Genomic DNA, 23,707 nt, shown 5'->3' with positions numbered 1-23,707 from the left:
CTAATCAAAAGGCAAAGGGAAAATATCGTGAGAAAACCATGGTACCTAGGGAAAAAGGCAATAAATTTTCATTTTTATTTAAAAAACTTGTCAATTGGCAAATACATTTACAGTTCACATAATATATTCATATAGAATAAACACATTTATTATATATAAATAACATTGAATTTTAAGTCTTAAAAAACCTGTCCAATTAAAAATACTAATTAGCAATGAGAATGTACTGCAATTATACACACAAAGATAAATAAATATCATCAACCTAATGTTGAGCAAAAGAAGCTAAATACAAAAGTGAACATTCTGTACAATTCCATTTATGGGACAGTCAAAATCACACAATGCTTACAAGGTTCCTAGAAGTCAGGCTAGTGGTTGACTGTGGGTGGGAGTAATGCCCAAAAGGGGGTTTGTGTAAAACATTCTCATTGCTAATTAGTATTTTTAATTGGACAGGTTTTTTAAGACTTAAAATTCAATGTTATTTATATATAATAAATGTGTTTATTCTATATGAATATATAGAAATTGTGATGCTTGTTCTCCATCTGGGATCTCGGTGCTGGTTTCATGTGTGTGTTTGCTTTGTAAAGATGTGTTGAGCTACAGTCATGTAATATACACACAGATGTCCCATGAGCTGTCTAGCTAGTTTTGTTTATGGCGTTCAAGTAAAATCCTAATTAGTGGGAAGCGTGTGTTTGGTAAGGGCATGCTACGTAATTTGGCTATATGGGAGTTACCATTTTAAGCCCTATCAGAACTTAAACAGACCAGTTTAGTCCTTACTGGAAACAAACAGATTTTGTGAAATCATGAGTCATTGTCTGAGCTGAATCAAATCTTCACGTTTTGAGTGGGATGCTCAGATGTGGAACGGTACTATGAGTGGACATTTCTAGTGGTTAACAGAAACCACATTGTATGCTTCTAAATATAGCTAAGCTCCAGTTGTCCTATTTTTTTTTGCATGACTTAATTGAAAGATAATAGCCATAATATTATAATTTAAAGCTATAAATACAATAGCTGCTTTGTGTAAAAGACAAGTCTGACAGTTAGTCACCTTATCTAGGACTGTAATTTCATTAGAATCATAACATGAATACTATATGGAATGCCTTATGTAGCTCTTTGGGTAACTGGGAAAAGTAAAACAATTTTTCAGGTTTTTTCTTTGTCCATTTTCTTTCCCTACTTGGCCAAAGCAATAATCACAACAACAATAACCACTGCCCCCACCCCACCCCCTGCCAAAAAAAAAAAAAAAAAAAGTAATGAAAGAAAAAAAAGAGACGGCTTATTTTTATGATTCTATAAATAAGAAAACGAAGTCAGCAAAGCAGCTGACAACATTTGCATTCTTTGAGATGCCTTTCAGTTTTACAAAATACAGCTTTAGTGCTCATAAAATGAAAGAGTCACAGCAATGATTAATGCAAAAACTTTTTGCAGGCAGATATTCTACTACCATAGAAGAATATTGTCTAGTGATGGAAAGTTTATATATTGCAACTTTATGGGGAGCCCCTGTAAATGTTTTATCTTTAAACTAACCATAATCTCAATGCTCAAGCCTAAAATAAGTAGTTGGTAATAAGTAAACTTTCAGAGCTCTGACAGAAAATATAATATTGAGATTACCTTCTATGGTTGCTTTTTTCTAAGTGTTTCTGTAAAAATGTAGATTTCTCAGATAGCCTTTTCTTAATCCAAAATTTCATTATGTAGGTTTATTTTGGCCAATCACCTACTATGTGAATATAATAATTTAGACAGAGAAGAAGAGAAGTTCAGCAGGATAATTCTATTGGTGGGCTGGAGAGAAACATGAAGGCAGTGGTGAAAATGGATGTGCACAGCAAGGAGTAGACTTAATTTTCACCTAAGTGGATAGAATTAAGTTCCTCAAGTGATTTATTATTTGTATTCTTTTTTTGGAGAATATAACTGACAGAGAATTTGATTAAATAATAAATTGTACCAAAAAATTACTTAGAAAAAGAACTCTGGCACGGTGTTCTACCAGGGAATTTGTTTGTTTGGGTTTTTTTTTGAAAGATACTTTATTTCTTTAAGTGATCCCTACACCCAACATGGGGCTCAGACTTACAACCTCAGGATCAAGTCTCATGCTCCACGGATGGGGCTAGCCAGGTGCTTCTCTTCTGGGGAATTTTTAAATGGGTGATACGAATGCTATTTCCACCTGCCCGTTGTGTGGCTCAGCTAATTTTCTGGATCTCAGATTGCTCATCTGTGATATCAGGAATATGAACCAAATTGTCTGTAAGGTTCTCTCCAGTTCCAAAAGTTTAAAGTGCAATTGCACAATTTCCCCCTTATTTTTAATCAATTTGAACAGATTGTATAAATGACCACATGAGTGGCTTACGACATTCTTGGGCAGCGGCAAATGTGAACTGTCTTCTCATTGTGTTCATATGATATTTTTACAGGAAAGGATGATGGAAGAGTATATGGTGGAAAGAAGCATAACATGTAAACCAATCCAGGTGAGTGGTATTTTTAATAACTCAACTCGCCTGTTATGTGGCTACCATGTAATTGTCTCTCCTTTGCCTTACAGCAAAAACTACTATCTATGAATGAATGCACATGTTACATACTAATGTGTTATATTTAAAGCTCCCATATTGTCACTATTTTCCCTTGACCAATTTAATGTTATTCATTTTAAAAAACAGCTTATTGAAGTATAAATGACACACTAAACTACACTATTTTAAGTGTACAATTTGACAAGTATTGGGCATATTCACTGTCTTGATTGTGGTGATGGTTTCACAGGTATAAATTAGTATTTCAACACTGGGTCTCCTCTATCCTGGATAGATTCAGCACTTTCTACTATAACAATCTGCCTTCTTGGTTCCTTCAGTATACTTACTCTTGTAAGGCATATTAGGAAAAATACCCAACCTAACAAATCCACGTTGGAAATAGTGACAGCTAGTGGACAAATCAGGGTTATCTAATTATTATACGGGGGGATCCCTGGGTGGTTCTGTGGTTTGGCACCTGCCTTTCGCCCAGGGCGCAATCCTGGAGTCCCAGGATCGAGTCCCGCATCAGGATCCTGACATGGAACCTGCTTCTCCCTCTGCCTGTGTCTCTGCCTCTCTCTCTCTCTCTCCTCTATCATGAATAAATCAATAAAATCTTTTAAAACAATTATTATACGTTTTTTATTCATTATTTGATTTCTTCAATTTGATTTTTTTTCTTTCATTATGAGCCAGGAACTTTGCTGAGCATTAGAGATATTATCAGGCTGGATGAGAAGAGGTTGCAGTTTCCAAGACCTAATTGGAGACACACGTAAGGCAGCAATAGCATGAGGATGTGATGTAAGAGAAACATAGGAAGCTCTGGGGACTTTTTGAGGAGCTATATCCAATCTTGTGCATGAAGGAAGACTTCCTGGAGGGTATGGTGTCTAAAATCAAGTAGGATTTATCCAGGGAATGGAGTTTGTGAAATATTCCAGGAAGAAGAACCTAAATTTGCAAGATCTCCAGGGGAAGATAGGATTATGGAACTTGCAAGTAGCTCAGCACTCTGCGCTCAGAGTTAAGAGTTTATCAGGACCTGGGGCATGCAGGACCTGGTGGATTTTGTTTAGACACCTAATCCACCTGTCTGGAAATAACAGGATTCAGATTTGGCTAAGTCAAGTGGCTATTTGGAGAATTGTGGTTTGAATTTTGGTGATATGATTTTAGTCTAAATTAGGTGAATGAAATTGTGAAGTAAATAGCTTAAGAAGTATTTCAAACAGGGATCCCTGGGTGGTGCAGCGGTTTGGCGCCTGCCTGCCTTTGGCCCAGGGCGCGATCCTGGAGACCCGGGATCGAATCCCACATCGGGCTCCCGGTGCATGGAGCCTGCTTCTTCCTCTGCCTATGTCTCTGCCTCTCTCTCTCTCTCTCTCTGTGACTATCATAAATAAATAAAAATTTAAAAAAAAAAAAGAAGTATTTCAAACAGAGAAGGTAGATTCTGTTGAAAACAAGAATTAAGGCTACTGCCCAGGTTTGTGGTTTGAACAATGCATTCGAACAGAATCATGATGTTGCTCACAGGATTAAGGCTTGTGGGGAAGAAGAAGGTTTGGTTTGTTTGATCCATAGTGTATTAAAATCGACCTGTCTGGTGAATAATTAGATACTTGGGTTTAAAGCTCAGTAAAGAGATCAGAGCTGGACTGGAAATTTTAAAAAATGAGATATAATTGCATAAGTTTAAGGTGTTGAAGTTGTTGATTTGATGCATTTATATATTGCAATGTGATTACTACCTTAGCATTAGTGAATATCTCCATTACATCACATAATTATTATTTCTTTTTTTAACGGTGAGAACTATGAAGGTCAGGTCTCTTAGTGACTTTGAGATTTATAATACAGTATTATTGATTATAATCACCAAGTAAGTTGTGCAATAGATCTCCAGAACTTACCTATTTACTAGTTGCAAGTTTGTACTCTTAAATAACATCTCCCCAGATTGTCTACCCCCAGCCTCTGGTATATACCATTCCACTTTCTGTTTGTAGAAGTTCAGCTTTTTTAGATCACAGATAAGTGATATCATTGCAGTCTGTGATTGATCCCTTAAGAATAACTGAAATGCAGGGGTACCTGGGTAGCTCTATGGGTTAAGAGCCTGACTCTTGGCTTCAGCTTAGGTCATAATCTCAGAGTCATGAGATGGAGCCCCGCATTGGGCTTGAGCTGGCTTGAGATTCTCTCCTCCTCTCTCCTTCCCCTTCTGCTCCTTCCCCTGCTTCTGCTCACTCTCTCTCTCATATAAATAAATAAATAAAATCTTTTTTTAAAAAGAATAACTTAAAATCAGTGTAAAAATTTCCATAGTTATACATTTTTTTCTTTCATACATGGTTCTGAGTTTTCTAAATTCTAATTACATATATATATTATTAAACAGAAATACCTAAAGACCTTACACGTTCTAATCTTAAAAAGCTTTGCCAAGGCCCTTGAATCTCTGACCTTTCTCTTTAGAAAAAAGAAGAAAAGATGCATTATGATTTATTTAAAAAAAAAGACTCATGCAGGGAATTAATCAAATTAATATCGAAGTCCCCACACAATACAAAATAAATGTGACTTTTATAGTCTGTGAGATAAAAAATCCAAATGGAACTGTTTTTAGCTATGTGTGGTGACATTTATGTCTAAGATAAACAGATTTTTCCACACCTTTATTTCTAGATAGTAGTATTTTAATAGAAGGATTATTAATCTTCAAATAATACTACAGATAATGAAATATCTTTATAAATCATGGATATTGATCTGAATAAGTCATTCATCCAAGAGATTAAAAAGAAAAGATAGAATGAAGTAGCAGAACGATGGTAATGTTTTAGTCTTCACTTTTAGTAATGGCAAAGCCAGGCAATCAAATGAGGAAGATACATTTTCAATCATTTTTGTGAGTCTAAATATAACTTTACAAGAAAATTGGATTCTGGATAGCAATATAAAAAAATGGGATATTGATATAAGTGTTTATGTTCTTATGAATAAAGTACTTTTATTATGACACTTAATTATTTTTATATGAATATAAAACCCTGATGTAGTGATAACTGTTTTTCACAAAATAATATGACAAAAATATTTCCATGAAAAAGAATATATGATTTTTAGCCCAGTTTAGATACCGGTTTATATTGATTCTTTTATCTGTTATTCTATATAAAATATTTAATACTTAAATATTTACAATTTTGATCTTTCCTCCATTTATTCCCTATTTTAAGGTAAGGGGATATTTTTCTTTTGAAAACTCTGGATGGTTTTGTGTCAATTAATTGTTGTTGAGTAATATATCACCCCTAAATTTAGTGGCTCCAAACAATAAACAATATTTCACATGTGCCTACTTCGATTTGATGGCTTTATGATTGGGCTGGACTTGTCATGCATCGGTAGTTGGATCTGTGGGAGTGAGCTGGTTTGGGAAGACCTAGGCTGGGCCTGCTGCGCTTGTCTCAGCTCCCCATGGCTCCTCATGCTCCAGAACATTATTAGCCCAGGCTTGTTTCTTGTTATGGTCAGAGCACCAAGAGAGTCGGTAGAGTGAGCATCTAGGGGCTTAGGTAAGTCATAGGCTCAGTCCAGGTTCCACAGAAAAAATTCCAAAATCAGGTAGCAAAGAATGAGAGAGCATGGTAGGGTTAAAGAAAGGGCCATTTTCCAATATTATATTATAAAGTGGAATTTCAATAAGAACTTAAAAAAAAAGAATAGGGGCCATTTTCTTGATATCAATCTGACACATGTGTGCTCTATTTATTTAATTGATTACAAACTGTTCAGGAATGGAAAAGGGATTTTTAAAAAGACATAACCTTTGGTGATGATGAAGATCTAAATCGTTATTTTAATATTTTCATTATTATTGGTTCCTGTAGCCAGTTGCAATTTATACATTGACTTTTTTTTTTAAGATTTTATTTATTCATGAGAGACACAGAGATACAGAGAGAGGCAGAGACACAGGCAGAGGGAGAAGCAGGCTCCACACAGGGAGCCCGATGCAGGACTCTGTCTGGGGACTCAATCCCGGGACTCCAGGACCACACCCTAGGACTGAAAGCAGGCACTAAACCGCTGAGCCACCCAGGGATCCCCACACTGACTTTTAAATATTTTATAGGGAGACACAAAGACAAAAGAAAAAATACATCTTTTTTTTCTAAGTGCACTGTGAAATGCACAGTGACAGTCATGGATGAGAAAACATCTAGTCCCTTCTGTGGGAGTCACGGAATGTTTCCAATAGACAGGAAGGCTTGATCTCCAGTTGAAGAGATGAGCAAGGGTTTATCACATAGAAGGGGAAGGGCAGGATGTTCCTAGCCAGGGAGGCAAGGAGGACATGTTACATACAGGGACCACTAAATGAAAACAGTGTAGCCAGCAGTCAAGAGGAGAAGGTTGAGGTAGAAGTTGGAAAGTTTGTGAGGGCTGGATGGTGGAGGAATACAGACCTTATTTGGGAGAACTGTTCAAATCTGTGAATCTGTAAGACTTTCAAACTCTGCTTTCAAGTGTCCTGTGTATTCACAAATTCATGTCTACATCCAGAAAGCATGTCTTTTTCTATCCCACCTTGCATCCACCAAGCTTTTCCTCTATCCCAAGGATTTGCTAATTTGACTGGGGACTCTAAGAAAGTGATTGGGCCATTTCCCACTTTTTTTCCTTTTCTTTTTTTCATAATCCTTAAAAAACCAAAAAGGGAAAGGAGTATAGTTCAACCATACTTGTTTTCAGAGTGTTCACCGGGAGATCACAACATAACCCTTCATTATTTGTAAAATAAATTAGTTCATTTGACTTTGGCTGGTAAGCCTAATATACTAAATATACCTTACTGATTTTAGTAGAGAAGCTGATACTTGCTTCCCTATCTATACTGTCTTTATAGATACTCTGCAGCCAATCAAAGGTGCAACCATCTTTTTCTACACCCCCCCCCCCCACTTTGGGATAACGTGTAACTCCTTTAATAGCATAGCAGGAGTGGAGTTTTGACCCAAGGAACCTAACCCATATGGTATGGTATAGAGTGAATCTTTCTGATTCGGTAAGGATTTGGACCAGAAACCTTAGAGTCTAGGCTAATTAGATATTGCTAAGTGTCAAGAGGTCATTAGATAGAAAGCCAGAGTAGATGAGACAGCTTGCTGGAGCCACTGGGGATAACCAAAGGCAAAATTCATTATGAGTTTTGTATTTGTAGAGAATTGAAAGTTCATTAAATTTACCAGTGAGAAGTAGAAATGAAAGGATGGCTTCTGTTTCTAACTTTCCAATTCCAGATGCATTTACCTTGGATAAGCATGTTTTCTAGTTTCACAAATATTTGTAAGATCATCTATATGTGTTAACAAAATAAAGTTCTATACATGTATCAGCATGAATGTCTTTCTGTTCTTGCAATTAAATAACCAATACATGATAGCTTTTGAGGCTTCTGAATTTTAAGTCCACCATGAGAAATATGTTTTCTGAAATGTTTCTCAAAAATATCTGTTTGTTTGTTTTTTTAAGTATTCTTTGGTAGTTAGGATTAATACTACTGGGGTTGACTTTCTTCAGGCCACTCTATTTTCCAGTTCTTGATATGACCTTTGGTTGCAAAGGGCACCTGCTCCATCAGACTCTAAAATATTGATAAGGAACACTGTCTAGCTGATGAACCACCAAGCACCACTAGGCAAGTGTTTGAAAGCATGCTTCCCTGCTCAATTTTCCATTCTGCAAATGTGTGTTGGCTTAAAGGTCAAGAATGGTACCACAGGGACTTTTGATTGCATTATTCTGATTTCTCAGCTATGAATCACTTTCTTTCCAAAGCTATCAAAGCAAAGGCTCTAAAATAAATTTAGTCATTACCCTTTATGATATTACTTCCACTTTTTTCCTGTCTGGCAAAATGCCTGATGTTGGCTGACATTGGGAAAGAGCGTTTCAATTCTGCCTAAGAAGAATGGGGAAGAGACAAATAAAATAAACAAAAGAAGCCACAAAATACTCCTTTCTATTTTCTATTATATGCCAGTGACTGGTTTTCTAGAACACTGAGCATACCTGCTTAAAGTGGTCAAATCAGAGTTCCTATACAATTTAATCTGTTAATCGATTTATTTATTAATAGACATAACATTGAAATATTTATTCAGAATAAATAATTTTTTGCTTTTAAGAAAGTTATATTTTATTATAGGAAATGTATAAATCTAACTTAGAAACACAAGACCACACATCTGTATATATGTCTGTGTATATATAGTTATTTAGACCATTGGCATTGTTTATGTGATTTCAAAGAAAGTAAGAAGACAACCCGTGGCTAAGGTATTATTAATTTTTACACCTTTTATCCACACAAATACATTTCTTTTTTCTTTTTTTTCACACAAATACATTTCTTTTGCTTAATGCACTCATCACAAATTTAACACCTCATGTAAAATATAGATCTTTGTTTTTTCATACTAGTGTATTCACAATTTTGTTCAAGTTACTTTCACATTTAAATATTAATCTCTAATATCTTGGATTCCCTTTTGTGTACAGCTACATTTTTCTATAATATCTTTCTAGACAGATATATGTATATTTATCGATACTTATCTATACTTATTTATATATTATTATATTTCTATAATATCTTTCTAGACAGATATATGTATATTTATCTATACTATCTATACTTATTTATATATAAACACACTTTACTATCCTTTTTCCTGTTCCACTAATATCTTAATTTCAACGTGATCTGTTATGGTCATGCAGTGGTCCTGTCTGTCCATGATCTCTTTTCTTTTGCATTTTGTGGCTATTGTGCTGTCCCATTAGTGAAATACCCCTTCCTCACATCATGTATTCCTGATAGGGAATCAATGGCAATGCTCACTGCACCTTGACCATGGGATAGACACCTAAACCAAGTTAAGCCAGAGATTTGTACACAGGAATGTGAAATGAACTTTGAGAAAGCAAATGATAGGAAGCAACTGTTCATTCAATCTTATAGTTTTAGTTACTTTATTAAGACATTCCAGTTCACTTTTGATTCAGCCTTAATAAATTTTATTCAATCTCATTTTTAATTCAAAGGTGCCTCTGTGGCTCACCGTTTGGAGAGACTCTGATGTCACTATTTGAGCTGAGACTGCAGTACAGGTGATGATATGGATTCATGTGTTTCACATACAGGCTTCCTCTCCCTAGATTTCTCCTAGGGTTGTATTTTGGGAAGGGAGAATTGAAAACAATGTTCTCTATTTATGGTATAAATTGAAAATTCCTTCTTGTTGGTTTTGTTCTGAACCATTGTAATCCTACATAAGAAATCTTAAGTCAGGCCCTTGACTGAAAGAGAACAAATCTAACATAGCACCATGCCCTGCCCCCCACCTGCCCATGGAAGGGAAAGGGAAAAAAGGGGAAGAGAGTCGAAAACTCTACCTTCTTAAATAAAGGAGTCACTATCTTCCTCTTCCTTCATAACCCTCATTATAAAAAAGTTGGGGATTTTTCTATGCATTGCTGTATTCAACATTTTCAGTGACTTTGCAAATCATTATGTACGCTAAGATACATCTAAAGAAGAGTGTATTGATGAATGGACATGAAAATAAGAAATTTTCAGACCCAAAGCACAGTGAAAGCAGAATTTCTGGGAGGAAAGTAAGGGCCAGAACTAACTTTCACTCTGCCACACACTAGAAAACTTGAATTCTGACTTAATGATCAATGGCACTATATATGACAGTGATAATATTTAGAGTTTGCTTAATGTGGAGAAGATAACAAGGTGAATAAGAATTCAGCAGGGTGGTCTGGATTCCTGTAGATCCAGTATGATCTAGATAATCAAGAGAATGAATAAGCTAAGACTTCAGAACAACACAAATTAAAAAAATATATTCCAGCCTAGACACAGCCCAGAGAAACTGTAGAACAGAAAAGCAAAGGAAAAGATTTTAACGTGGTGGATAAATTTGGAGAAGTGGCCATTTTCAGAGTAAGGAAGACTAATAGGCTCTTAGTAGCAATAGGGAAGGTGGAACATAATAGAATTACATCTATATTGAATCAGAAAAAAATATCTGTAATCTAGTAGTCTACTCTTGACGAAAGATCTTTTAGGAAAGAAGAAAGATAAAGATACTTTTAAATAAGAGCAAAATTTACCACCAACTACCCTTCTCAGGAAGGAGAGAAAATGGATAGTTTCCAACAAAAAAAGGAAGGACAAACAAAGATGTTTGTAAAAATGAGACTAAAACTCAGCAAACATTGATTGAATAAAAGCGAGAGCAGAAGTGATGGATAAAGCCATAATTTGATTTAAGTTAAAATTTAAGATTATGTGCATTAAATAGAGTAAGCATAAAAAACATAGCATGTAGGGATCCCTGGGTGGCGAAGCGGTTTGGAGCCTGCCTTTGGCCCAGGGTGTGATCCTGGAGACCCAGGATAGAATCCCATGTCAGGCTCCCGGTGCATGGAGCCTGCTTCTCCCTCTGCCTGTGTCTCTGCCTCTCTCTCTCTCTCTCCCTGTGTGACTATCATAAATAAATAAAAATTAAAAAAATATATAGCATGTAACACCCCAAAAAGTAGAGGAGGAAAGAATAAGGTTGAACAACACTCGATTGATGCAGAGGTTGGAGAGGTGAGGAGGGTGAGGTGAGGTTTTTATCACTAGTCTTGCCTGAAATGACAGCTATCAGCAAGCCTCTAGACAGTTTACCATCAGCTGATCCTTTGAACTCAGACTATAGATTAAGTAATGCCTTAGAACGGATTGGCTGCTAATCCATCATTGTCAATTCTAGGAACTCAGAAATAATGTGCACTACCATTCCTCATAATTAATTGGGAAGGGGCAGAGTTCACCTGGGAACAATTTGTTTTCTGGTTGGGAAGGGTCCTGGTATTAATACAGGTATAAACCACTCTTCATTGGTTGTAACTTGCAATACGCAAAAAAAATGTAGAGACTTATTATTATTATTTTTTTAATTGAAAAGCATTTCATTCTGTGATGGTGTTTAAGATCAGGCCATCCTATTTTCTATAGGACTCATCTTATAAATTTTATTCTTGTGTGTAAGTCCAAATATCCTGTAATGTAAACCATTAACATTTGTTTTGGTATGTTTTAATATTATTTTCCTTAAATAAACAAATACTGGCCTTCTAATAATTTGTTTGTATCTTAGGTGTTACTATTTTAAAAAGTGGATTCTTCAAATGTCAGCAAAAATATATCAGGGCCAAAGAGAATAAGAAAATTAGTTTCCACAAAAATTTTAGTCTTTAAATATAATGTTATTTTCTTAGAAAAATTTCTAATGATCACATAATGAATATATAATAATACATTTTGGGAAATGAACTTACTAAAATGTCCTTTCATTTTTATTTGTTTTTATAGACAGGTGACATTAACTCATTAGATAATGAAAAGCTACCCTATAATTTAAAGGTCTAATCAAAGTAATTAGAGTTCTGAGGATTCAATTATTTGATTTGATTAATTTGAAGCATTATAATGTTTTTATTTAGAGAAATCAAAGAGCAAGTGTGAAACTGAGTGAGATGAAGGATATCAAAAAGTAAAACATAGCTTTCAGGGATGGGAGACACTAAAATATCTTATATCTGGAAATTACATTAGAATTTTCCAAACTTTCTGATATGTTGAATTATGTAGGGAATGAGGATTGTTTGTCAGTGATCTTTTTAATTAAAGTAATTTCTTTCTTATAAGCTGAATTTTTCTTGCACTTTTGCCACCTTTCTTGTTGGTCCTTATAATTATTTTCTGATCATGTTCACTGTGATATACTTTTACCTATACACGAAGACTTATGTTAAGAAACATATCCGGTTAATTTTAAACTTTTTTTTTTTTAAATTTTAAACTTAATAAATATCTTGTCATATGTTGTTTGCCTTAGATTAGTGTTTATCCATTTTAAACTCCTGATTTTTCTGAATTATATCTGTCATATTACTATGTCTTTTTTTAAAAGATTTTATTTATTTATTCATTAGAGACACAGAGAGAGAGAGAGAGAGGCAGAGACATAGGCAGAGGGAGAAGCAGGCTCCATGCAGGGAGCCTAATGTGGGACTCGATTCCAGGACTCCAGGATCACTCCCTGGGCCAAAGGCAGGTGCTAAACTGCTGAGCCACCCAGGGATCCCCGATATTACTTTGTCTTTGATGATTAAATAGATATTAACTACTTCCTTTTAAAAACTCTTAATCTCAGAATTTATTGTTGTCTCTATAGAGCCTTGGGATAATTTAGTGAATGAATGACTTATTTACTTATTTCACATATCTGGGCTCTGGTATCTTGCTTATTCTTTGATTAAGTACTTCAATAAAAACAAAACAAAACAACCCTCCCTGAATCGTGCTTTGTTATAATGAAAATAAGTTAAATTTTTGTCTGACTATATGAAATATTATTCTTTAATTAAAGGTAAGTATACATGGCACAAAAATAGACACAGTTCAATAGAAGAGAATACAGAGTCCAGAAATAAATCCATGCTTTTATGGTTAGTTAATCTATTACAAAGGAGGCAAAAACATGCAATGGGAAGTTGTCTCTTCAACAAATGGTATTTAGAAAACTGGACAGCTACCTGCAAAAGAATGAACTGGAACAATTTTTTACACTATAAACAAAAACAAACTCAAAATGGATTAAAGGCTTAAATGTGAGACCCCAATCCATAAAAATGGAAGGAGAAATTTGCAAATGATATATGTAATAAGGGATTAGTATCCAAAATGTATGAAGAACTTCTACAACTCAACACACACACAAAAACAAATAATCCATTTAAATGGGCAGAGGACATGAATAGACATTTTTTCAAAGAAGACATAGAAATGGCCAACAGATGCATGGGGAGATGCTCAACATCACTAATCATCAGAGAAAGGCAAATCAAAATTCTCATAAGACATCACCTCCCATCTGTCAGAATGGCTAAAATAAAAAATGCAAAAGGTAACAAGTGTTGGTAAGGATGTAGAGAAAAAGGACCCCTATGCACTGCTGGAAATGCAAACTGGTGCAGCCATTGTGAAAAACAGGATAGAGTTTCCTCAGAAAGATAAGTTGCCATATTTTCTAGTAATTCCATTACTGGATATTTACCCAAAGAATACAAAAACACTAATTCAAAAAGATATATACACCTCTATGTTTATTGCAGAAATATTTACAATAGCTAAGATATAGAAGCAACCCAACTGTGCATCAGAACAGATGAAGAAGATGTGAAATATGGAAGTGGAATATTACTCAGCCATAAAAAAGAATGAAATCTTGCCTTTTACAAACAGCATGGATGAATCTAAAGGGTATGATGTTAAGTGAAATAAATCAGTGAGAGAAAGATAAGTACCATATAAATTCCACTCATATGTGGAATTTAAGAAACAAAACAAAGAGGAAAAAGATACATACAAAAGCCAGACTCTTAAATATAGAGAACAAACTCATGGTTGCCAGAGGGAAGTGGGTGGGGATATTGGTGAAATAGGTGAAGGGGATTAACAGTACACTTATGGTGATGAGCACTGAGAAATGTATGGAACTGTTGAATCATTATATTGTACACCTGAAACTAATGTAACACTGTAAGTTAATTATACTTGAATAATAACAAAATGATAGGTAGCACACAGAATTTTTCTTCCTCAAAATAATTTTTATCTAAGTTCTGCTAACCAGTGGATTTTGTTACCAGGTAAAAATGGTTTTATTATTGTATTTATTTATTATTAGAAAGGTCTTTACGTACTTTATCCATCAAGAATCTGGAGGAACTACTTAGCTTACATTAAATGGCAACTAAATCTTTAGGTTTCCCAAGCAAGCACAGAGTATTAACAAGGCAGACAGGGATGACTCTGTTAGTGTACGGAACAAGACAAAAATAAGGCATGTCCTTAACCACAGAGATGCCCAAATATCTCCTTCTTTTGTCCAGTGTGAATGATTTTTGCTTTGTTACCAATGACATTGCTAGCCCCATTTTATTCTTTCAACATCCTTGATAAATATTTTACAATTTATAGGTTAATAATAATATAGTAATCCTTAACCACATGATACAAATTATACATTATGTATTATAATACACATATGTTACATACTGCTAATACATTTTAATATAGTATATATTATGTGCAGAATATAATACACATTAAACTATATAATAATAAATATATAATTTTATTTATATAATCATACATTTATTTATATTGTATAGTTATATTTATAATATACTTATCTTTTATTAATACAATTAATTTTATAATATAACACATATTTACTTTATTATACTGTAACATTGCTTCTCATTTTTGACAGTTCTAGTCCAGGACTGGCTCCTGCTTCCTTAAACCAGTTTACTTAGAATTTTCCAGCATAGGCCCAAATTTCCTATGAATGCCTTTCCAAGTCCCTTTTATTGAGATGCCCCAAAGTTGTCCTGGGTTGCATTCACCCTTGCTGTATGTACCTAAATAAATAAATATGACTTTGCTTATGTGTTCATCTACAGTTTTTACTACAGGGATAATATAATTCAGCCTATCAGAGGCTGAAGATGAGCATTGTCTACTTTTACTTCTGTGTAACCTTAGGCAAGCACTTCTAGTGCCATTATAATCTTAGAGTCATCTAATAATGTGAAAATACAAATTTGTGTTGTTTTGAGTACTAGATGAGGAGATAACTTTTTATGAAATATAAAATGATATTCAAGCTTTAGTTGTTAATGTTGTCATATTCTATTGTCTTATTATTTAGGCAAAATTCCCTTTCTGTTCATTCATTGCCCAATGAGCTCTGGCTGCTTGCTTTCTCTGGTAGAAAATGCTACCTTCTACACTACCACCTAGAGATAAGTCTGATTTCTTAATATCAAGGCTGAATTAATTAAAGAGGCAGTGCTCAGAAATAAATTGCTGTGGTTTCTATAGGTAGTTCCATGATTTCTGTGGTTGATGTTTTTTAGTTGACTCCACTGACCGTAATTTTAAGTAGTTTATATGAAGCAGAGTGTAACTGGCAAGTTCTCTAATAAGTGCTATTGTTTCCTAAATATAGTTTTATTCTTAACTAAGTGAAGTGCCCAAACATATCAGACTTCTATAGTCATAGTTTGTAAGCAAAAGCAGGATTCCATTTCAGACCTAATAAAGACTCTAGGGCTAGAATCCAATAACCTGCATGTTTTAGAAATAATCTCAGCTTCCTAACCATGCTAAAGAGATACATTTGGATTGAAGGTATAGACAGCTAAACTCTTGACAAATTTTATCTGCATCTTAAATTCTAAAAAAGAATTTCACTTGTAGCATAAAACCTTACTTTTCAAATCAGAGAAGGAAAAAAAATCCATGAATTAAAACCATTAACAAATAGCCAAAACATTTGTTTTAAATTTTCCCAAAATACCTTAGTATTTCATTTTATTTATTTATTTTTCTTCCAAGATTTTATTTAAATTCAAGGTAGTTCACATACAGTGTAGTATTGGTTTTAGGAGTAGAATTTAGGGATTCATCGGTTACATACAACATCCAGTGCTCATCACAACGCAAGCAGTCCTTGATGCCCATTCCCCATCTAGCCCTTCTCCCACCCCTGCCTCCAGCAACCCTCAGTGTGTTCTCTATGGTTAAGAGTGTCTTATGGTTTGTCTCCTTCTCTGTTTTTATCTAATTTTATTTTTCTTTCCCTGCTCCTATGTTCATCTGTTTTGTTTCTTAAATTCTGCGTATGAGTGAAATCATATGGTATTTGTCCTTCTCTGATTTATTTCACTTGGCATAATACCCTCTACTTCCATCCATATCATTGCCAAAATACCATAGTATTTCAAAGGAAAACAGGTCATAAGGAAAAATGAAACATTTACTTACTCCAGAAAAAAAGACGATGAAAAAATTATTCAATTGTGATTTAAGACATTGATAATAGATTGATTACAAAAATGGTCTAAATTCCCTAACATTATTTGCATCCATGTACTTTGTACATATTTTTGCTCCCCCCAAAAAAGTGTACCCAAAAAACTTTCAGTTGTAATTTTTAACATGTATGGAAGATTGATTGCAAAAGTCATCCAATTCTGTAATTCACCCTCAATTCTGAACTAAGGTACCGAGAGGCTTTCCATGTTTCTGGTGCCTCTGGGATCTCTGCCAAACAGTGGGAAGCTAGATGGTGAGAGCTCAGACTCAGGAGAAGGTGGATTACCCACCTCCCAGCTGACCTGAACCCATTTGCAAGTACATGAAAAAGCCCTCCAGAGTTCCACAGGTGCAGCCCAATCTGTCCAACTGCCAGCTGACCTTCAGACTCATGAGTAATGATTATGCTTATGGTTGAATACCACTGAATTTTCAGAGGGTTTATTACACACATTATTACATTAATGAGCAATAGCTCATTAATACATCTACATTAAAATTTAGAAGTCACTTCATATGTAAACAAGATAGCTCATTGGAACAACAGTTGGTATTAAAATTTAGAGTTTGACTCATATACAAAATAAATCTCAGCATATAAATAAAGTAATATTGTTGGGCCTTCAGAGAAGGAAAGTAAATAAATAAGTAGGTATTAAATAAGTAAATAGATGGCTGAGGGTGAGTTTTTTCAAGCATTCTCAGTCAGCCCTACTGTGGTTTATACCAGCTTTAAAATTGTTAAAGTTAAAATAGAACAGGAATCAGAAAGCTTTTCCTGTAATGGGCCAGATGGGAAATATTTTAGGTTTTTGGGTATACAGTCTTTATCACAACAACTCAAGCCTGCCATTGTAGCACAAAAGCAGTCATAGGCAAACATTAGTGAATGGGTATGGATGTGTTCCAATAAAAATTAATTTACCAAAACAAGAGCAGGCCTGACATCAGAGTTAATCCCTTTTTTGCTGCTTATAGTTAGGAAATCTATGTGTAGTAAAATTGTTGAGACCATCTGAGGACTTGGCAAATAACACAGAACCTAGGGAATCATGATGTGTGAAACCCAGAATTTAAATATTCTTTTGTGGCTTAGGATGCATATTTTCTGGATTTTTCCTGAGTACAATTTTGTGTTATTTTTCTGTTTCTTTAACATTTTAATTTATCTTAAACCCAGTTTACTACTGTAATTGCAAAATACATTTATTATCTAGCAAACAAAAGAATAGTTATTTACCAATATTTCTGTGTTCCTGCATGAGTTAATTTAGTAACAAGCAAAGTAAATCTTTTATGAAACATTATTTGTTCATCCTGTAATCACCCAAATGAGTTATTTTCACGGATATTGCCACTTCAGCAGTAAATATTGACCCAAATGTTAATCTCTCATCATACTTAAAATATTTTTTAAAATATGCAGTGACAGAGGATTAGAGCATGTAAATATTTTTATGATATGTTAATTATTTTTTCACATTTGACAATATTGTCATGATTAAGAAAATAATAAAACCAAATTAATGTATTTTCCTTTGCCATAGCCACTTGGACACTATTAGCATATCTTGTAACTCAGAAAACACATTTCTAAAAGCTTTGCATTCTGATATAGTCAGTCTCAAGTAACAAGAGTTTTCTGAAAGTCTGAGTGCCAGGAGCATCCTAAAAGCTGAGCAGTTTGAAATATACCATGATAAAATAGTTTGGTTTTTAATGAAACCAGATTATCCAGTCAAAAATTTCAATTGCCCTACAATAATCTGAATTATAGATAATACCTCCTTTTTCTATTCTGGAAGCTATTAGTTCCTTAAATTAGACTCATTCCCATCCCTTATTATTGTAAGTAGAAATTTAACTTATTGTTATTATTTTTTTCTTATAGGAAACTGGAGGTCCCCCCCACAAGATCAGCCACATGGAATTTGCACACTAAATATGACTAAATACTCTGCGTGTGATAAGCACAGAGGTCCGTGCTCTCCAGTGACTCCCAGAAATTAGTTTGCAGAATTGAAGCTCCATTGATCCAGAGTGATACCTGGCTTGACAAAGCAGTTTATAATTGTCTTCCCTTCCCTCCTTGGTTGGCTCACAATCTTGGGATTTCCCAGGAGAAATCTGAAACTGCCCAGTACACAAAGCAAGGAGAAGACAGAGGGAGGGCACCCCAGATTAGTGAGTGGCAATTTTAGCAGGCAAGGGAATTTATTTATGGGCCTTGTGCCTGCAGCTGTGAGACAAGTCATCTCTGCAGCCACCAGAGAGTTAAGATTCTCTGCCAGAATCTTAACTGTTTACATAGAAGTTTGAACAGAGTTCAGTCACATGCACCACGTTGGGGATGGTCATCGAGAAGACATGACCACAAAACAACCTGTGAGCTAGACCCGGGCACTGGAGGCTCCTCTCCCCACCATTATCCTTGGAACGTGGCTTTTGCTTGCCTTTCCCGCCCTCAGAGGCAATTGCAAGAACACACCCTGGAGGATAGTCACGTGGTGTTGAGAACACCTACTTGGTATACATTATACACCCAGTGAAATCTTTTTATTAATTTTGAAGATCTGGTGGACAAGTGCAAGGATCTGGTTGCAATCCTCATTTTTAAGTTTCCTTTGCTTATTCAAATTACCTACCACCTTGGAGTGGCCTGCCTCTTTCCTCTGGTGTCTCCTTCCCGCTGCCTATGGAGAGTTCACCCAGAAAGCTCAGTAGAGAGTTTTGAATCAATACTGGACCAGATGGTCTCCACCCCACACAACTCTCTCAAGGCTGCATCCTTGAAAAGGGTTCCTACTGTGAGAGCAGCAAGCAAGGGTACATTGCAAGAACAGGGAGTATGCAAGGAGCCCCGGATTGTCCAGGCTCGGCTCCTGGCTCAGCCGGTGGTTACAACCTCTCGATGACCTCCTCCAACAGGTATCACTCCGCTGCCCTCTGCTGCTGTTTTCTTCACCTCCTAAATAAGATGCTTGACCATGTATCTTAATCTGGACATTCACCTTTGGAGGAATTCGGTCACCAGGCAAAACTGGTAAGCGTTATCCCTCTGACAGTCCTTTTATCAACAATGATAGTATTACTTTGAGATATCAAAAGAAAATGTAATTTTCAACCTTTTGAATTGTTTTAAATTGATTAAACTTTGATTATTTGGATACTTTATAAGGGAGGTTAAAAATCTATAAAGAGAGAAAACCAAAGTAATTAGTCCCAAAGCAATGTCTTGCTTATTTTTTGTCTGTATAAAAAACATAGTAAATTATACATAAGATGGTAAATTCAATGTGGCATATGAGGTACTTATAATATGCTTGAAATTACTATACTTAAAGCTAATGTTATGGGTTTTTAAAAAAGATTTTATATATTTATTTGAGAGGGAGAGCAGAGAGAGAGAGAGAGCGTGAGCTGAGGTGGGGGTGGGAGCAGAGGGAGAAGCAGATTCCTGGTTGCAGGGAGTCCCACAAGGGGCTTGATCCCAGGATGATGGGATCACGACCTGAGCCAGGTCAGACACTTCACCACCTGAACCATCCAGGTGAACCGCTAATGTTATATTTTATTACACATGTACTTCTATAGATTAAGAACATGCATATGCATATTGTCATTATTGATCAGAGTAACTCATAAATAAGAGGAATAAAACATTAACTCGAAAGAAAATTGTTTTTAAGCAGCACACCAAATATCGGTGTGTTCTGCCCAGAGAACAGTTACAGGATCATTGTCTGATCAATAATGACAATATGCATATGCATGTTCTTAATCTATTGAAGTACATGTGTAATAAAATGTAACAGAGCAGAAAACTCTCATTTCATGAGAACCTGTTAACTTATTGTGCTTTTTTTTCTTATTGTGCTTTTGATGTTAATTTTATCATGTTCTTGAGTTGTTTTTAACAAAAGTTCTGACTTCTACAAAAAATAAAATTCATAATCATTGTTGGTTTTCTTTATTTGAAGAATAGTGTCTAACATTAATTGTATAAACAAGACGGCAATGGTTTCTTGTCCTGAGATACCTGTAACTTATACTTATTTATGGGTGTGCTAGTAAGTCTTCTCTGATAATTCTTTTCAATATTGTCGTTCTAAAAGTTCCCAAATTAAAAGTAGCTGTGGGGAATACCAAAGGCTCACTCCAGCAGTTTGTAACTCTGAGACAATGGTATGTGCGGGGAAGGAGGGATGATAAAGTAAGGTCTGGAAGGAGGGATGATAAAGTAAGGTCTGGAAATTTTGTATTTTCTTTCTTTTTAAAAAAGATTTTATTTATTTATACATGAGAGTCACAGAGAGAGAGGCAGAGACACAGGCAGAGAGAAGCAGGCTCCATGCAGGGAGCCCGATGTGGGACTCGATCCCAGGACCCCGGGATTATGACCTGGGTCAAAGGCAGGCGCCAACCACTGAGCGACCCGGGGATCCCCATTTTGTATTTTCTATTTTATTTTATTTTTTTAAAGATTTTATTTATTTATTTGAGACAGAGAGAATGTGAGCAGGGGGAGGGGCTGAGGGAGAGGAAGAAGCCTAAGGTGAGCCAAAATCAGACGCTTAACTGACTCAGCCATGCAGGTACCCTTCTATGTTTTTAAGTAACTCAATAAGGCACTGAAAAATTTTTATCAAGACCATAATTTTAATAGAAATATGTCATATATATTATGTTTGCAATTGATATAAATATATTCTAATCATAAGTCATGTGGAAACTCTAGCACAGTATTTGTTAACTGATTTTTAAGAAAATTTTGTTTCTAGGAATAAAATATACTTGCCAATGTTGAAAATCTTAACACTTGCTTCATAGGATAGGTTCAAAAGTCTTGGAGTTTACAAATGCCCTCACTGATCCTGATGTTTTCTTAATCGCAAGAGTAACTGTTAGCTGACTCCATGTGACATAGTTGTATTTCATGCCTGACTAAGGAATTCTATCTCCCTCCATTCTGATCTTGTATTCTCTCTCAGTAGGTTGTCAGCATTATTCTCTTGTTATTGCTTAAAAGCTCCTGCTCCAAGACATAAAGAAAAAGTTAAATCTCCAGGGAAAAACAAATAATAAGACCAGTTTCTCAGATTGTTGGCAGAAAGGGCTGTAGCAGGCGCTCTGGACACCTGATACAGGAAGTAGGGCCAGAGGCTCAGGCTCCCAGTACCAGATGGCTCTGCTTCTGAAGCAAACATCTCACATATGGGGACTGAGTCAGGATTTTCAGGTTTATTGCTGAAGCAGATGATTTCAGGAGGTGAACTGCTGACTTAAGATTAGAAGAACAAGAATTAGTTATATAGGTCTGTATAGAACTGGGGGAAAGTTTAACTGTAGCTATTTGCTTGGAAATATTGTTGATATTGTTGAATGTTCTTTGTTCTGGTGGGACTGTGAGAAAACCTTTCTTTTTCTTTTTCATTTTTTTTTTTTTACTTCACTATCAGTTTAAAAGCATTTACTTGAAAAATTGTAACGATACAAATTTTGAGGGGAGGCTTCTAACTGACCTCAGAATTCATGAAAATAAAAACCTTATGGGAAGCCATGTTATATATTAAACCTAAGTGAAACAAGAATAACTAGAAAAGGTGATCTAACTAGTGATCTAAGTCCTATAATTTTATGCAAAAAATTATTAGAGTAATGTAAACAAAAAACAAATTCGCAACCATGTCTATGCGAGAGGAAAACACCATTTGTTTAGATATGACATTTCAAAATTAAAAAATAAAGGTTGTGTTTCCTGCATTTAGAATATGTCTCCAAACTCCTCTTTTTCAACGGATCTGATACTACTCTGGGGCTTACAAAAAACCAGCTTTGCTGTTAATATGGAATGCTATATCTTGGCAGGTGCATTGATGAATTTGGAGATTCTAGTTTCCAGGCTTGGACTGAATGACACGAAAAGGAAGAGAAGTTATGTTTCACACAAGAAATAGGGTGAGTAAATAACTTAAGGTGCTTTAAAAAGCCTCTTTATTTAATATTTTCTAGTTTTAAATCCTACAACAGGATATCATTATATATTCATCAACACCAACAGTTTTCCCTCTGTGAATAATATAGGCAAAATAGAACAGATTATCAAACTAATGTTTCTGAATAAGAAAAATCACTGTTTAATCAAATCCATGCCTTATGGATGGCCACAACAAGGTGCCAGGATTGCAAATCTCTCTATCCTCAGCCTCATCACACATTTTGATGGGAGGAAAATAAAAAGTAGACCAAAAAGAGCTTATGAATTGTGAAGGCTGAGAAAATTAAGGCTGTTCCACTTTAAGTTCAGCGTTAGCACAAGTACAGCTATCCCAGGCCCCTGCGAAGAAGAGCTGAAATGTACATTACTTCAGTTACAGGAAAAAAACAAAAGTCTACAGCTTAATGTCCTAGAAAACCCCATATTAGAATGAGAACAGAGCCCAAGCCAGTGGCAGGAAGTCCCATGTCCGAATGAGAATAGAGCTCAATGCCCTTGAAAGCCCCATATCAGAATGTAAACAGAACTTGAAAAATTCCTCCAGCCCTCCTGGAGGTCCCCTAGACCAGCCCTTAAAACTCAGCTGAAACCCACCTCGGGGTCCAAGTCCCTGCTCTGCTGTGTCAGGTATACTTGGACCCAAGCTCGAGCTTGTAAATAAACCCTCGTGTGTTTGCACCAGTGTTGGCTCCTCAGTGGTTTCTCAGATTCGCAATCTTGGGCACAACATTTGGGGGCTCGTCCAGGATCCGAGAAACCCCCAGGACCCCATCCGGAGGGTTTCACGCATGGTGAGTTGCACTCAACTTTTTCCACCTTTTGCATGCATATTCTCTGAGAGCTCTAAACTGTACTTTTACCTGTAGGAATTCCAATCTATATTGGGTCGACATTGGCTTAGGCGGACGCGCTGGCCGGCTGTCGACGGGGGGTCTTGAGGAGATGTCCCTTGCCCCTGCCCAGAGGACAAGGGTCCTCATCTGTAAGGAAGACAGGGTCCTCATCTGTAAGGAGGACAGAGCTCCTCTTCTGTAAGGAGGATGGGGTCCTCGTCTGTAAGGGGGACAGAGATCCTCATCTGTAAGGAGGACGGGGTCCTCATTTGTAAGGAGG

This window comes from Canis lupus, chromosome 34 (assembly GCF_003254725.2).
Source record: "Canis lupus dingo isolate Sandy chromosome 34, ASM325472v2, whole genome shotgun sequence".
In the NCBI taxonomy this organism is placed as follows: domain Eukaryota; kingdom Metazoa; phylum Chordata; class Mammalia; order Carnivora; family Canidae; genus Canis; species Canis lupus.
Note: the sequence above shows the minus strand (reverse complement) of the source record.